The sequence below is a fragment of the Spermophilus citellus genome (assembly GCF_964194105.1).
Source record: "Spermophilus citellus genome assembly, chromosome: 6".
In the NCBI taxonomy this organism is placed as follows: Eukaryota; Metazoa; Chordata; class Mammalia; order Rodentia; family Sciuridae; genus Spermophilus; species Spermophilus citellus.
The window spans coordinates 23,002,178-23,016,080 of NC_138187.1; the positions used below are offsets into that span (position 1 = coordinate 23,002,178).

A 13,903-nucleotide genomic window follows, 5' to 3' on the forward strand; every position below is an offset into this window, starting at 1 on the left:
GGCAGTAAGGATAGGTGGGCTGAGCACACCTGTGCAGACTGGCCTGGCAATGCAGAATGTCTAGGGGTCAACAGACAGGAGACTGTGTCATGCATGAGCCCACTCCTTTTGTCCATGTAAGTGGCACTCCTTTCACCCTCATCAGGCCAGTCAGGGAAACTCTGGTTGTATACTACTTCCCTTTGTGCTCAGCAGAAGCCACATTGAAGCCTCTTTCTGATGGTTTTCTTTGGCATATTAGTGATTTCTAATTGGAGTGGAGCAAGCTGATCTAGTTGTGCTATGAGCTGGTAACACCAAGGACTGCTAGGCCTAAGAATATCTGGCAACCAGAGAGCTACTGAAGCACTTCAGAGAATGGCCAAGAACTGCAGGAAAGCTGTGTGAAGTTATTAGAACTGGCTGTGGAAATCTGCTGGGAGAGCTGCAGAAGGGCTGCTAGGAGCCTCTAGCTGCAGCTGTTAAGAGTTGCAAGCTTGTGCTGCTGAGAGTGGCAGGAGGGTTGCTAACACCAAGAAATAAGAGCTGCTGGCATTCTAAGTTCAGAGCTCTAACACACTGAGAGTTGAAATCAGCTGGCATTCTAAATTCAGAACTCTAACACACTTAGAGCTGAGGGCAGCTGGCATTCTAAGTTCAGAGCTGTTAACACTAAGGGAGCTGCACTTTTCCTTTTTGTTATCTGTATTCACATTGAGCAAAAAACTCTCAGCCAATTAGTAACATGGTTCTAAAGATCAGGGAGACAACACAGACTGTTTCTAATTGTGTCTGTGGGGGAAACTTTGGTTAAGGCAGAGCAGGTGTCCAGGGAGATCAGAGGTTTGATGGCCAGAGAACCAGGGAGTTAGAAGGAAATGATAATATTTCAACTCTTGTCCCATAAGGTATAACGGTATGACTTTGGAGGTTTAAAACAACAATATCTATCTATCTATCTATCTATCTATCTATCTATCTCCTTGTCTCTCTCTCTCTCTCTCCATGATTGTGGGAGTTGACTGGGTTTGGCTAGGTGGCTTTCACTAGAGGCATGGTCTCTCATGCTGTTGCAGTGGCTGGGGCTGAAGTTATCTCAGTCTTCCTTCAGTCTTGAGTCTGGTGACTACTGCAGGCTGTTGTCTGAGACCTGAGCTGGGGCCTTTGACTAGGAGATCTAAATGTGGTCTCTTCATATATTCTGGGTTTCCTCACAGCATGGCAACTGTGTTCAGAGAGTTTCTAAAGAAGACCATGGAGAAATCACGTTTTATGATCTAGCCTCTGAAGGTACAGAGCATTGCTTTTGCCAACCACAGACCATTTCATATTCAACAGAAACAACACAGATCCCTATCACATTGGACAAGAGCACATGGAATAGGAGATGTGGTTGTGGCCACCTTAGAAACTCTTCAACAGAGGATACAGAGCAGGATACTGGAGTTTAAGATTACAGAAATCTAGTCATTCAAAATGGGCAAGGACTGGGCTGAGGTTGTAGCTCAGTGGTAGAGTGCTTGCCTTGCATGTTCGAGGCACTGGGTTTGATCCTCAGCACCACATAAAAATAAATAAATAAATAAAATAAAGATATTGTGTTCATCTACAACTAAAATATATATACATATTTTTTAAAAAGGGCAAGGACCATTTCTGTGGGTAGCTTTAGTGAAGTAGAAAGGTCATCAGGATTGAGGAAGACTTGAAGCAATGACTCAGGAATTTCATGGTCATCCTCATGGACTCTGACATCCTCAGAAAAGTGGAAGGACTCCAGAATGGTATGATGAGCCAGATGTGATGGTGCAGGACTGTAATCTCAGTAACTTAGGAGGCTAAGGCAGGAGGATCACAATTCAAGATCAGCCTGGGCCACATAGCAATCCTTTGCTAAGTCCCTCATTTAATCTTATTTTTTTTTCCTGAGGAGGAGTGTACATTTTATTGGAAACCTTAAATACTCTTCAGACAGTACATAATGTCTTCAATCAAGACTCTTGTGTGACCGACAGAGGAAAACTGTTTTATTAGAATTAGAGGCAAGGACAGGAACAATACACTGGATGAGTGCTTGGTTTGGCAAGAGGACCTCTCACAATGAATGCTCTTCAGCCAGTTTATCAGCTTTTGATACCGCTTCTTCAATGGGTCCCACCATATAGAAGGCTTATTCTGGGAGATGGTCATATTCACCCGCCAAAATCTGCTGGAATTCTTTGATGGTCTCCTTCAGAGGTACCAACTTCCCCACATGACTTGTGAAGATCCCAGAAACCTGGAATGGCTGAGAAAAGAAACGCTGCATTTTCTATGCATGGGACACAGTCAACTTGTCTTCCTTGGAAAGCTCATTAAGGCTGGCAATAATATCCTGGAGGGATTTCTAGTTCTGCAGGATCTTTTGCACTCCATAGGCAACATCACAATGCTCATGCCAACAATGTTGGGATCCATGATGCGAAAGGAGAAGTCCAGAGGATCCACAGCTCAGCAATTTCATGGGACAGCACAGTGGTAGTGCCCAAATGGGCAAAGGCAGTGGCAGGGTCAGTCACGTCATCAGCAGGCACATAGGTAGCTTGTGCAGAGGTGACAGATCCCTTCTTGGTAGCGGTGATTCTTTCCTGCATAGTATCTACATCAGTGGCCAGGGCAGGCTACAGAAGAAAGGGTTCTGCCCAACAAGGCAGATACCTCTGAGCCAGTGAAAGACACTATCAGTTAACAGCAGTACCTCTTGACCTTCTTGGTCTCTGAAGTATTCAGCCACAGTCAGTCTAGTCAGAACTACCGGGGCATGAGCACCAGGTGGTTTATTCATTTGACCATACCCCAACGCTACCTCGGAGGTGGCATATTTCAAATTGATAACATCAGATTCTGGGCTGGGGATGTGGCTCAAGCGGTAGCGTGCTCGCCTGGCATGCGTGCGGCCCGGGTTCGATCCTCAGCACCACATACCAACAAAGATGTTGTGTCTGCCGAAAACTAAAAACAAAAAAAATATTAAAAATTCTCTCTCTCTCTCTCTCCTTCTCTCTCTCTCACTCTAAAAAATAAAAAATAAAAAACAAACAAACAAAAACAAAAACATCAGATTCAATCATTCCATGGTGTAAGTCATTGCCCTCATGGGTCTTCTCACCAACACCAGTAAATACAGAGTAGCCACCATGGGCTTTGGCAACAGTGTTAACCAACTCCATGATCAGCGCTGTCTTGCCAACTCCATCCAGCACCATCAAAGAGCCCAATTTTGCTACCCTTGGCACAGGGAGTTAGCAGATCCACAACCTTGATACCAGTTACCAGAATTTCCTGCTCAACATTTATCTCAATGAACTCAGGAGCCTCAGCATGAATAGGAGCAAATTGTTTGGTTTTGATAGAAACTCTCATTAATAGGTTCTTCAATGACATTTATGGATCTGCCCAAGATCTCAGGACCAACAGGAATTTTGATTGGTGCACTAGAATCTAAGGCTTTCTGACCTCTAACCAAGCCTTCTGTCCCACCCATAGCAATGGTTCCTACTGTGCTCTCACCCAAATGCTGGGCCACTTCCAAAACCAGCTTGGTCTCCCTGCCTTGCACTTCCAGGGCATTTAGGATAGGTGGTGATTGCTCATCAAATGACATTCACTACTACATGGATGACTGCTACCATGTGTCTGGTGGCCGGCCTGCTTTGACCATGGAGATGTTTGGGCTGCTAGCTTCTGGCAGGCTAGATTGCTGCTGGGCCAACCTTAGTAATAGCTGGACTTGGGGTAGTGGTGCCGAAGGGCTGAGTCCCTGCAAGGCCTGGAGGCTGATGCAGCAGCCACATGGCCCACAAAACTCAACAGGGCAGAGTCCGGGTAGAGACTGAGTCCTCATTTAATCTTGACAACAACTTTTGATGCAGAAACTATTGTTTTCTGTTTTGTAAATATGGCAACAGAAGATCAGAGAGGAAAAGTAACCTGATAAAAATCACATAGCTGATAAATTGCAGAACTAAAATTCAGACTCTAGCAGTCTGGCCCCCAGACCCATGTTCATAAGCCCTGTGCCATGAGCTAATACTCATAGAGGTCAGAACTGAACACCATGTTACTAATGTATACTGTATGTACTGATCTTGCTTCATTGTAAGCCCCCAATGCAGACCTCTTGACTGTTCTGGTAACTACTTTTTCAGTCTCTAGAAGAGGGCCTGACCACCAAGTAGGTACTCAGCAAGTATATTCTGAGTGAATGGGTACTCAAAAATATTAGCTGTTGGTACCTATGCAACTAAAAGGTCTTCAGCGAATATCTTTTCCCAAATAAAAGGGAACTTCTTTCTCCTCCCAGATTAATTTTTCCATTACCCCAGAAAAAAAGGCAAAAGCTTTAAAAATAGTGTTTTGCTCTCTCTACGTTCACCATACTTTTTTTTTTTTAACCAAATTTGCTTTACCACTGAGCTATACACCCAGCCCTTTTTAGTTTTTATTTTGAGGCAGGGTCTCACCCAGTTGCCCAGGCTGGCCAACTCCTGAGCTCTGAGGCCACATTAGGGCTGGTGGTCAGGGGCCAGCACTGGGGTCCATGGAGCTTGGGATAAAAGAATTCTGGTGAGGACACATGACAGGGACCTCAGGATGCACAGCACAGATGGAGTCTCAGCAGGCATCCGGATTTAGCCTGGGGTCCAGCCTACTGCATACCCCAGAGGCCACCTCTGTTCTCACCTTGAGCCAGGAGCAAGAAAAAACTTTAGTGCCTTGTTACAGTGAGAGAATAGAATAAAAGGAGGGGGTGGGAGGAATAACCCACTCATTACCTTCAGGTAACAAACAGAGAGTCCACGTTAAATTGATAGTGGTTTATCAGAGGAGAGCCACATGATAGAAGAGGGGGACTTCTAGAACCAGACAGGCCTGGGCGCCAACTGAAGCCCTACATCAAGCAACTGGCAAGTCATCTAGCCTCTGAGACTTACTGCTCTCCCACGAAAAGTGGGGACAATGACACTTCCCTCATAGAGATCTCAGGACATTAAAACACAATATCTCATTTGGCATGTAGATGTGTGTCCAGTGGCAGGTCAGCAAGTCCTCTGTGTATGAAGGACGTTTGTTGGGCCTCTCTTCATCCATTTTTCTTGGGTGGGGTACCGGGATTGAACTCAGGGGCACTCAACCACTGAGTCACATCCCCAGCCCTATTTTGTATTTTATTAGAGACAGGGTCTTACTGAGTTGCTTAGCGCATCACTAAATTGCTTTGAACTTGTGATCCTCCTGCCTCTGGCTCCCGAGCCACTGGGATTAGAGGTGTGAACCACAGCACCTGGCTCATCCAGTATTTTTTTTTTTTTTTTTTTTAGAGAGAGAGAGAGAGAGAGAGAATTTTTTTTTATATTTATTTTTTTAAATTTTCGGTGGACACAACATCTTTTATTTTTTTATGTGGTGCTGAGAATTGAACCCAGTGCCCTGCGTATGCCAGGTGAGCGATACCACTTGAGCCACATCCCCAGCCCTCATCCAGTTTTTTAAAGTGAGCATTTTCTTCTGAATTGACAATAATAACATAATAGCAGAACCTATTCTCTCTTGAATGTAAGAATTTCTCTCCTCTCAATAAGATGTTCATCTTAGTGTTCTCCTGAAGGGCCTTGGGACACCCAGGCTTCCAGTCTCTGCTGTAGAAAGATTTCTGGCCATCTGCTGCCATACCTGAGGGTCTTTATTTTATTTTTTAAAAAAATATTTATTTATTTTTTTAGTTGGACATGATACCTTTATTTCACTTATTTATTTTTACGTGGTACTGAGGATCGAACTCAGGGTCTCGCACATTCGAGGCGAGTGCTCTACCGCTGAGCCACAACCCCCACCCTGAGGGTCCTTATTGTGACTTTTTTCTAAAATGTTGGCAGACAATACAAAGCACAGAATTCTAACTCCACCAAGCAAGTCTGGAATCATTGAAGAAGCTTGCAGAAAACTTTTAGATTTCTAGTTTGGATATGGGAACTTGAGCCAACATAGATCTTCTTTGTACAAATACAGAAATACTAGATGAAATTTTCTCAGGAGGGTCTGGGGTTGTGGCTCAGAGGTAGAGCACTCGCTTAGCATGTGTGAGGCACTGGGTTCGAAACTCAGAACCACATAAAAATAAAATAAAGGTATTGTGTCCATCTGAATGAGGCAGCATTAAAACTGGTCCCATTCACTTATTCATTCACCAATAATTCTTTTTAAATATTTTAGTTGTAGAAGGACACAATACCTTTATTTGATTTATTTATTTTATGCGGTGCTGCAGATTGAATCCAGTCCCTCCCATGTGCTAGTCAAGTGCTCCACCACTGAGTCCCAACCCCAGAGCTCACCAATAGTTCTTGAGCACCTGTTATTTTGCCAGGCCCTGCACCAACCAATGGGAGTAAGTCAGGCCCAGTGTTTTCTTTCCTGGGTGCTGCAGTTGGTGGAGCAGACACTAAGTGATGGATCACAGCCCGGAAGTTCCCTTACATACACATTTAAAAAATAATTGCTTGATGAGATACCATCCACCTGCCATAAATCCACCCTTTTAAAATATACAACTCAGTGATTTGTAATTTATTCAAAGAGTTGGGCATCTATCACAGTATTATCTATCACTGATTCTAAAACACTCTCATCACCCTGAAGAGTAACCCTGTAGCCATCGGCACTTATCTCCATTCTCACCCACCCCAGCCCTTGACAATCATGAATCTTTCTTTCTTTTAGGGATTTCCCTATTCTGGACTTTTCATATAAATGAAATCATATACTAAGTGGCCTTTTATGTGTGAGTCTGTTCTCTTTCACCCAGCGTGTTTTCAAAGTACATCCGTATTGGGGCACGTGCATTGCATTCCTTTTTGTGGCTAAATGAAACTCCATTGTATGTATATACCACATTCTGATTATGAGAAACTGCTGTGTCTCCATTTTTGAGAAACCAGCCTCTACCTCAGAGCAAAGCCTGTCCAAGGAAGGGGGCGTGTCCCTTGTCCTTGGAAAAACCCACAGAGCGCTCCTAAGCACATACCCACCCTGCTGAGTTGTTTGTCTGCAAATAACAGGAGAGATCTGTGGCACCAGGTGTCCCTGACTCAGTTAGGCTAGGTGAAGACCCATAGCAACCCCCTAGCAATCACCAATCAGCAAGAGACAGGGAAAATACCTGGGATGCCAGATGACCCCCTAGTAGTTTATGGTGGTTGATAACATGATGGGAAACCATGTAGTTTAGCACGTACACCCCTCGTGGCCTAAACCAATCAATTCAAAGGAATCCCCCTCTTAGACTAACCAATCACCCCTACCCAACTTGTTCCCGCCAGTGATTGTGCTAATCAATGTTAAGAGTTGCTGTTTGACTTTCTCGCGGTATGGAATGATTTGCTGTGTGATGTTGTGATGCATAGAGTATCCCCCAAAACCTATAAAATCTCACTGAACAAAGGACTGGGACTCACTCCCTGGGACGGCTGCGACGGAACGGTTGTGAGTCCAGGCTCGAGCTTGCAATAAAGACTCTTGTGTGATTGCATTGAATTGGGCTCCTGGAGGTCTATTGGGGTCCCACAAATCTGGCATTACAATTATCCACTCATCACCTGATGGACATTTCTGGCTATCTGGAACAATGATACTATGCACATTCATGGACAATTTTTGAGGGGACTGTTGTTTTCAGTTCTCATTGGTGTATACCCATGAGTGGATCACTAAATCTTACAGTAACAAAGGTGGTTTAGATCTGGAATGTCCCCCAAAGGACCATGTGTCAATGACTTGTTCCCCAATGGTGGCCTGGCAGAAACTTTAGGGGGTGGGGCCTATTTGCTGAAAGTAGGTCACTGGGGTGTGTCCCTTTTGAGTGAGTAACTCTTGTCCATGCCCTTTCCTATCACTTCCTCCCTCCCTCCGGCCCCCCCCCCTTCCTATCCACACGGAGGTGAGCAATTCTTGCTCTACCATGAGCTCCCAGTCACAACATCCTGCATTACCACAAGCCCACAAAATGGAAGCAAGTGACTACAGGCAAAACCTCTGAAACCATGAACCTAAATAAATCATTCCTCTTTTAAGTTGTTCCTCTCAAGAATTCTGTCACAGTGATGGGAAACTTACTAATACAGAAAACTGGTGTCAAGAAGTGGGGTCGGGCTGGGGATGTGGCTCAAGCGGTAGTGCGCTCGCCTGGCATGCGCACGTCCCAGGTTCGATCCTCAGCACCACATACAAACAAAGATGTTGTGTCTGCTGAAAACTAAAAAATAAATATTAAAAAAATTCTCTCTCTCTTTCTTTAAAAAAAATAACATGACTTAAAAAAAAAGAAGTGGGGTCATTTCTATGACTATACCTGATGATGCCATTCAGAAGCCTTTGGAACTGGTTTGTGGAAAAAGTGTGGAAATGTTTAGATAAGCAGACTAAAGAAGTCTAAGAACACTTGAGCTTGATGAGTGATTCTGGTGTGAGCTCAGAAGACCAGAATGCTGATAGAAATGCAGAGGGTAAAGGCTGTGTTGATGAGGTTCCAAACACAAATGAGGACTCCATAGGAAATGACTACCAGACACCATTGTTACATTCTAGAGAAGAGTGGTCTACATTTTGTCCACACCTTGAGACTTTGAGTGACACTGTGTTTAAGGATGATGGATTAATTAATCTGGTGGAAGAAATTTCAAGACAGCACAATATTCAGGATATGGCATGGGTATTGCTGTCTACTTTTAGCCAGATTCATTGTTTTTTTTTTTAAAGAGAGAAAGAGAGAGAGAGAGAGAGAGAGAGAGAGAGAGAGATTTTTTTAATATTTATTTTTTAGTTTTTGGCGGACACAACATCTTTGTTTGTATGTGGTGCTGAGGATCGAACCCGGGCCGCACGCATGCCAGGCAAGCGCGCTACCGCTTGAGCCACATCCCCAGCCCCTAGCCAGATTTATTGTGAGAATTAAGAGCAAAGAGCAGAGCTGAATGATTTGAAAAACTTATACTTTAGCAGAAAAGAAGCACATGTACATTGGAATTGAAGAAGGTGAGGTTACTGAAGAGATTAGTGCCATTAAGAAGAAGTGAAGCCAGGTGCAGTGGCACACGCCTGTAATCCTAGTGGCTCAGGAGGCTGAGGTGGGAGAATCATGAGTTCAAAGCCAGCCTCAGCAAAATCGAGGCACTAAGCAACTCAGTGAGACCCTGTCTCTAAACAAAATATAAAATAAGACTGGGGATGTGGCTCAGTGGTTGAGTGCCCCTGAGTTCAATCCCTGGTACCCCCCAACAAAAATTATTTTAAAAGAAGCCAAGCGCTTTGTACTAGGACAATGGAAAGCTAATTTGAGGGCTCTCAGGATCCATGTCAGGCTCAATGGTATAAAAATATAATCTGACTTGAAAGACTTTAGTTTGAGAAGAGAGCGCTAGGGTTCACTGCTTATATAGGGCTTCCCAGGAAGTTACTCCCTCAGGAATCATTTCACTGTGCAGTTGTTGAGGTACTCAGAGGCCACTATGATGTGGTCTAAGCAGGACTGACTACTGCTCCAGCCATGGGAGACTGACATCATTCACATAATGTGGGTTTTGTAGGTATGCAGAAAGCAAGGGTTTTGGAGTAACACAGAGGCTTCCACTCAGATTTTAAAAGAAGGCCTGGGAGGCAGGGTTGGAGTCCCTGCAGGCTGTGCCAGAAAGGGTGATGCCTGAAGCTATGAGAGTTAAGCTGAAGCTATAATGGAGACCCCAGAAGTTAAAGATGCCACCAACATGGAATGCCTGCTAAGGAAAGTTGCAGGCAGTGAACAGAGCGAACCCCAGAGAGTGTTGGATGGGTTGTGGCACACAAAGCCATACGGGTGGATTACCAAGTCCTTTGGAGCTCACATCACACTCCCAAGTACCCCCAAATGTTGGGCATACATACAGCTACAGATTTTAATGTTTTTCCTACCTGGTTTAATTCTTGCTTTGGTCTGATCCTTCATGGTTTTCTTCTATTCCTCCCTTTTCAAATGGGGATGTTTACCCTGTGCCATTGTTTATTGGTTAGTCAGTTTTCCATTTCTGTGACAAAATGTGTGAGATAATAAACTTAAAGGAGGAAAGAGTTGCTCTGGCTTCTGGTTTTTGAGCGTTTAGTCCATGGTCAGTTGGCTCTGTTTCTTCTGGGCCTGTGCAAGGAGTGCATGGGGGAGCAAAGGGGCTTACTTCATGGCAGCTAAGAGGCAAGCGGGGGTCCTTGCAGAGTCGATGTCATGCCACCAATAACCAGCACCCTTCCTCTAGACCCCACTCCCCTTGTGTGGCAGTGCCTCGGGTTGGCAACCAAGTCTTTACCATACGGGCCTTCCAGAGACATTTGAGATCCAAACCAGATAATGGTTTCATTAGTGATTCACAAATCCCCAGTGTCTTAGTTAAGATTTAGATAAGGTATTCCATGGGTCATGGCAGGACAATCTTTTTTTTTTTTTTGGTATTGGGGATTCAACTTGGGCACAAAACCATTGAGTCACATCCCCAGCCCTATTTTGTATTTTACTGAGAGCCAGGATCTCACTGACTTGCTTAGCACCTCACTTTTGCTGAGGTTGACTTTGAACTAGTGATTCTCCTGCCTCAGCCTCTTGAGCTGCTGGGATTACAGGGATTACCATCGCACGGGCACCATCGCTAGGGCACAATCGGTTTTTATGAGGTAGCTCGAGTGGGAACAAAACAGCAACACAGTATGAAAAGCAACTGGCCAGAGTGGCTGCAGGCAGTTCTCATAAGGGCTAATGCAGAGGGACTGCCTGAGCAGCAGCTAGGACTGGACTGTTGTGGGTGGTTGTTGGCTGTCTCCTGATTTCATTGAGGATCTGATAGACAATTGAGTTTCTGTTTGATGACATGAACTTTAGCATGCTTTGGTCTGTTAGAGCCTAATGTGAGAGCTTAGACCCCAACAATGATCTTCCATAAATTGTGTTTAACAGATAAAAGGCAGTCATTTTCTGCTTTCTGGTGGGAGAAAACAGATCAAAACAAGAAAACTACTGAGGCCAATTCTCCTTCTGTATCCAAAAAGCTGACTTGAGAAAACAAAATCATCACTTAGAGTGGGAAAGCCCTCCAGGATCAAGATGGCTGAGCAGTGGCTAAGCCACAGTGTGTGTTAAATCTCGAAGGTGAGAAGTAGTGGAGGGTGTACCTGAGGTGCTGCTTAGCAATGAGCAGTCAAACACATAGCAAGGTCACAGGTTTCCTGGAAGTTCCTCTTACAGTGTCCTTTACGTTACTGCCAGAGCAGATGTGTAAATTACCTGTAGCAGACAACCTAAAATCATTGGTACACAGACTTTGAGAGTAAGCAGACAGAAGCAGAAGGAGCTAATTGGGAAAATATGTCAAAAGAGAAGGACCAATGGGACAGACTCTCGTCAGGGTTCACTGAGGTGTGTGATGCTGAGGTGTCTCCATGCCTGGGAAGGGAGGTCTCTTTATTTTATGTAAATTTTTTAAATTTATGTATGACAGCAGAATGCATTACAATTCTTATTACATATATAGAGCACAATTTTTTATATCTCTGGTTGTATACATAGTATATTCACACCAATTCGTGTCTTCATACCTGTACTTTGGATAGTAGTGATCATCATATTCCACCATCATTAATTACCCCATGCCCCCTCCCTTCCCCTCCAACTCCTCTGACCTATCTAGAGTTTGTCTATTCCTCCCATGCTTCTGCTCCCTATCCCACTATGAATCAGCCTCCTTATATCAAAGAAAACATTCAGCATTTGTTTTTTTGGGATTGGTTAACTTCACTTAGCATTATCTTCTCTAACTCCATCCATTTACCTGCAAATTCCATGATTTTATTTTCTTTTATCGCTGAATAATATTCCATTGTGTATATATGCCACATTTTTAATCCATTCATCTACTGAAGGGCATCTAGGTTGGTTCCACAGTTTAGCTATTGTGAATTGTGCTGCTATAAATATTGATGTGGCTGTGTCCCTATAGTATGCTGTTTTTAAGTCCTTTGGGTATAGACCCAGGAGAGGGACAGCTGGGTCAAATGGTGATTCCATTCCTAATTTTCTAAGAAATCTCCATACTACTTTTCATATTGGCTGCACCAATTTGCAGTCCCACCAGCAGTGCATGAGTGTACCTTTTTCCCCATATCCTCGACAATACTTATTATTGTTTGTATGCATAATAGCTGCCATTCTGACTGGAGTGAGATGAAATCTTAGAGTGGTTTTGACTTGAATTTCTCTAATTGCTAGTGATGATGAATACTTTTTCATGTATTTGTTGATTGATTGTACATCATATTCTGAGAAGTGTCTCTTCAGATCCTTGGCCCATTTATTGATTTTTTTTTTTTAGTGTTTAGCTTTTTGAGTTCTTTATATACCCTAGTGATTAGTGCTCTATCTGATGTGTGAGGGGTAAAAATTTGCTCCCAAGATGTAGGCTCTCTATTCACCTTACAGATTGTTTCTTTTGCTGAGAAGAAACTTTTTAGTTTGAGTCCATCCCATTAATTGATTCTTGATTTTAATTTTTGTGCCACAGGAGTCTTTTTTAAGGAAGTTGGGGCCTAATCCCACATACTGGAGATTAGGGCCTACTTTTTCTTCTAATAGATGCAGACAAGAGTCTCTGGTTTGATTCCTAGGTCCTTGATCCACTTTGAGTCGAGTTTTGTGCATGATGAGAGATAGGGGTTTAATTTCATTTTGTTGCAAATGGATTTCCAGTTTCCCCAGCACTATTTGTTGAAGAGGCTAACTTTTCTCCAATGCATGTTTTTGGCACCTTTGTGTAATATAAGATAGTTGTAATTTTTGTGGGTTAGTCTCTGTGTCCTCTATTCTGCACCATTGGCCTTCCAGTCGGTTTTGATGCCAATACCATGCTTTTTTTGTTACTATTGCTCTGTAGTATAGTTTAAGGTCTGGTATAGTGACTCCACCTGCTTCACTCTAGGGAAGGGAGGTCTCTTTAGTAATGCAGATACACTGAGGTAACTTCTGGCCACTGTGCCCACATTTACATGGGATTAACTTGTAGATGAAACCCCTCCTGAATAGGGTGGCCACCATGACAGTTCTGGAGAGGATCAACTAGGGTCAAAAACTCCACCAACATGAAGGAGGAACTGCAGAAACAGTGACAGCCGCTCCTGCTATGCAAGCCTGTGTGTCTTTTCTTGGTGTGTGGGCTGACCTAGTAACAGAATGTGTAAAGGTGAAGGAAGGTCACTTCTGAGGTTAGGTTACAAGATCATATTGTAACGTTTTAATGGGACCTAGGGCCTCACACATGTTAAGGAAATATTCTACCAGGGGCCCACACCTCCAATTCTCTCTTCAATCTCTTGGGGGAAACTGCTTTTTATGGAAAGGTGCAAGGGGCAGCAAACTGATGACTCCAGCAGAGGCTTGTCATCGGCCACCAGACTGCTTGAGAGAGGATTCTTTTTTGTTTTCTTAATATTTATTTTTTAGTTTTAGGTGGACACAATATTTTATTTTATTTCTATATGGTGCTGAGGATTGCACTCAGGGCCTCATGCATGCTAGGCAAGCACTCTGCCACTGAGCCACAACCCCAGCCCATTAAAAAAGGATTTTTAAGCAAGCATACCCCTTGATGTAGCCAGAGAGAGAGACAGACACACTGAGTCATATGATCCAGGTGAACTGCACCTAGATTCCTGACCCACAGAAACTGCAAAACTAAGTTTATTGTTTGTTTTAAAGTACAAAGTTTGGGGTAAATTGTACCCAATAATAGATAACTAAGGACACTGATTATTACCCCAAATCTCTACATAAAGCCCCTGAAAATTTGAGTGCTGCAACCAGAGAAAAGCTAGTAATCTCCAG

The 13,903-nt window shown here is 43.6% G+C and overlaps 1 pseudogene across 1 annotated transcript; it reads right to left on the reverse strand.

The window, feature by feature from the left end:
* Positions 1–2,074: 2,074 nt before the first annotated feature.
* Positions 2,075–10,680, reverse strand: LOC308652327 (ATP synthase subunit beta, mitochondrial-like; annotated as a pseudogene). The gene is made up of 3 exons: positions 10,664–10,680; positions 3,059–3,823; positions 2,075–2,862 (listed from the first exon to the last, which is right to left on the reverse strand). The product of its transcript is annotated as an ATP synthase subunit beta, mitochondrial-like (transcript).
* Positions 10,681–13,903: the final 3,223 nt, after the last annotated feature.